Genomic DNA, 4,179 nt, shown 5'->3' with positions numbered 1-4,179 from the left:
TACTAATGCATGAAAATCCTAACCTCAAAAAAATCACCCATTACATACTATACTATGTAATATACTATGCAGTATAGATTTTTAATCTAACTTAACAATTAAAATACATGTTTTGTAAAATTGATTCTCTTTTTTTCTTTTCAGAGTCAATGCGACGATAATCCAGATTTTGCTGTGCTACGGTTTCATGCAGGGCCACCATATGAGGATATTGCCTTTAAAATAGTACATCGAGAATGGGAATTCAGCTATAAACGGGGCTTTCGTTGCCAGTTTCACAATAACATTTTCCAACTTTGGTTTCATTTCAAAAGATATAGATATCGCCGATAAAAAGACATTTCACATAAAGTTTAGCTTCTTTATCAAATGATACACATTTTCAGCAATAAACGTACAGACTTATCTTATTACATTAATCGAGCAATTCTTGTATATATTACACACCGTCTTCACAAGAGTCAAAACTTCAAATTTGGCATTTTTGAGATTATGCGCCAAAAATGTACGCAGAGCTTTTATTTACCTTTCAGCAAAAGCTGGAGCAAATTATTGTTATAATTTGTTAAAAAAAAACCAAGGTAAAGTCGCCCTTGCCCATATGATTATCATGTGCTAAGAAATACCCTGCAGGAAATTTAATTAGTTTGAAAGTAATTTATAAACTACTTTATTTTCAATGATAACTAATTGAAATTCTCACTATTTTACCTGCAACGAACTCATTTATTTAACATGGCGATGTCCTAGGAAGCAATTGCCTTTTCTTGCATGTATTTTCAACTACTTTAAAATGCATTTGGCTTAAACAACTTCAAAGTCAGTATGTTTCGTTTGAATACGCTTAATTAATTAATTAACTTCACAAATGCGTTTTCATATTTAAAAGACAAAAAAAATTATCATTTTCACATGCTGCCTCTGTTGGGACTCGAACCCGGACGTTCTGGAAGCTAACAAGTAACATCAAGCATCTCTGAACGCTCAGCTACAGCCAGACACGTAAATGTGCTTTCAAATATTCAGTTTGAATTATGTGCAAGCAGCAAGTCGACTGTCCTATTCTGCGTTTAATTTCAACTACTTTAAAATGAATTTGGTTTACACACTTCAAAGTCAGTATGTATCTTTTGAATTTGCTTGCGTTCTGCACTTCACAGAGGCTTTTTCATACTTCCAAGACTCAAATTGTTTTTTGGAGTAAAGAGAGTATCAAACTTCGAAACATTTACTCATTGCATTTGTTTTAAAGTAGTCTTTCAATTAGTTGATTTGAAAAAAATCACTTGTTTCCGTCAGGGTAGTTTTTCGCATTTTCTGATAAACGTATTATTTTGAGTTGTGACTCTTTTGAAGACGGTGTGCGATATGTATATTAGGCTGGGTCGATTTTGTATGGGGGAAAATAAAAGGCATTTGATAATAGTAATATTATGTTGTCTTAGGTCTAAGCCAATTGTTATTGGCCACGATAGATTAATTTAAAACTTATCTTTAGCCCGCGCAATCGATTCAAAGTGTGTGAGTTTTGAATATGAAACTTTAGCTCTTAATATCTATGGAATGCGTTAATTTTTATAAACAGGACGATGTATCAAATTAATGATTATTAAATTGGGTATCTCGCTTTCATATATCATTTTTCAATAAGACTACAAAAACGATACTTTTCCCTTATGAATTTTCAATTCTTCATTACTACAGCAACCAAGTGAAAAATGTAAAAAAGTGAGACTAGATTTATTTCAAAACATTTTTATGTTTTCGGATTTTTATATAATATTAAAAGGACCATGAACTTGGTCACGCCGATTTGGTAATTTTCCAAAATCGTGGTGAATGAAGTCAAACATGTTTTGTTCAAGATTAGGAATCGTTTGATAAAATGATAGTAGTTTCAAGCACATACCAGAGTTGGGCAAAATTTATTCGAATGACGAATAACAAATGAATAAATTGTTTTTCTTGTTATTCGTAAATAATAAATAATTTTTTTTATTAAAGATTTATTAAAAAAAAATTATTCGAATGACGGATAAATTATTTTATTCGTTATTTGAATAATTATTATCTTCATTAATTACTCGAATAACGAATAAAATAATAATAAAACAAGTAATTTATGTATATAGATATGTACATATATTTATGTATAAAATGATAACCGTTTTCGTTGTTACGATTTAGCTCAAACCCCTGGATAGATTTAAGTCAAATTTTCGGAGGTTATTCCCTGCGCATAAAGTCCTATTAAAGGCTACTAGAAAACTCCTTGATGGCGATGGAGCCGAGTTATTTATAAAAGCCGTATTTATGAACCGATTTCGTTCAAATTCAAAATGTGTTCTTCCTGCATGATGAAAAATACTTATGCGAAAAATGGACCCGCTAGGTGGCGCTGCAGTTGAGTTATTTAGAAAATTCCTATTTTTTGTACAATCAGGTTGCAATTCATAATGGTGCTGCAGTCGAAATCATTAGAAACCCCATATGTCTGAACTACTTTGGTTTTTATCAAGAATGATAGAATACAAGATTGCGCCGTCCTGGCCGTTGACATTTGTGTACTACAAGTAAACAAAGAATAGAGCGAAAAGAAGAACGACTTGAAACTGCCAAAACAGTTCACTTTACAGCGAAAAACGTGTTTTAATTTTGCTAAATGCGAAAATATTGCATTTTCACATAATCTATTAGAGAATAGTGAACGTTTTAGTGCACTCGACTGCTTTGCAATCCAAGCTGCTGCAGCAAACGTTTTAGTGCACTCTATTGCTTTGCAATTAAGGCTGATGCAGCAAGATGCGGCTGCATCTCAGCGGGATTGATTAGTTAACTTGCTAAATGAGGATGCTTGGAGCAGAAGCGAAGTCATTGTGATGCAATGCTGTCAATATAATAATAAAGATACATTTCGAGAACGGCTTTACCGTGCCCTATGTACACAAAATGCAGCGATTGGTCACAGCGCTACACTTGCATCATCTACGCATCTCGCATCTTAACGGCTGTCGAAGTGTAACACAGGGCACTTCATTTTATTAGTTTTTACGCAGTCTTCAACTCAAAAATCACTCAGAAATTGCAAATTAATACCATTAAAACTGATTTTTCACTTATAATTAAAATTCTCTTTGTCGCTGATTTGTAAACAAAGGTTTATTTACAAGTTACCACAACTGTCAAAATCGGCAAAACCAAAGTAGCGGTACCACTGACGGCGCCACCTTTGTTCGCTGCACCGTAGGTTTTTATGTTTATATCATCATACACCCTAAATGCGACCTTGCATCTACCTCCGCTTGATGAAATTGCTCGGGCGGCCATTGCTGCAGCAGTAAGACTCAAGGAAACCAGCTCTTGGATATTTTAAAAGTGGCAAATCAGCAAGGAAAGTTTCGACCACATCCTTCCAAGAAAAACCACTGTTAGTATATCAATGGCCAAACATCGAGGATTTTTGGCTCTCCTACAATAGAAACGCACATCTGTGCTCTTCAGCTTCCTTATAAGGACTTTTGTTGGCCTATATGACATAAGACTAGAGGTTGACGCATCGGACCAATGTTGTAGTTGCAAGATCATAGAAGAAGGTTACGCCCGCTTAGAAAATATCTCACAAGTGGAAATAAGACCATCGGTAAAGCTCATGACATTGAAAGGGATTTTTTCTTGCATATAGCATCAGAGCGCTATTTTTTTGGCAGAAATAGGTGTGAGAAGGGTTCTGCTCTTTAGTTGTTCAACCTAAATTAAGAATTTTTACTTTACCCATATTTGGTTTTCAACGCTATTCTTGCACTGGCCAAAGCAAAAAATCTTATCAGGGGCCGCGAAACCAGAGGGAATGGGCTAGTATTCTTGATAAAATAGTAAACAGAATTCACCTAACTCACAATCCTTCACAATAGAAATAAAAGTAAAAGGTGGCTCAATGTGTTAAAAATGAGTTTTTATTCATCATTTAAAATAACGAATAAATTATTCGCAAGCATATTATTCACGAATAATTTATTCGTGAATGAGTTATCTGCGAATAATTATATTACGGATAAAATTTTATTCGAATAATTATCTAAATAACAATTTATTCGAATAATGCCCAACTCTGGCACATATATACATAAGTAGATATATTAACAAAATACAATTAGGGTGAGAAACGCCCATTTTAGGTAA

Source organism: Rhagoletis pomonella, unplaced genomic scaffold (assembly GCF_013731165.1).
Source record: "Rhagoletis pomonella isolate Grant_MI unplaced genomic scaffold, Rhpom_1.0 Rhpom_scaffold_00002, whole genome shotgun sequence".
NCBI classification, from domain to species: Eukaryota; Metazoa; Arthropoda; class Insecta; order Diptera; family Tephritidae; genus Rhagoletis; species Rhagoletis pomonella.
The sequence above is the reverse complement of the archived record's forward strand: the minus strand, read 5'-3'. Positions refer to the sequence as shown.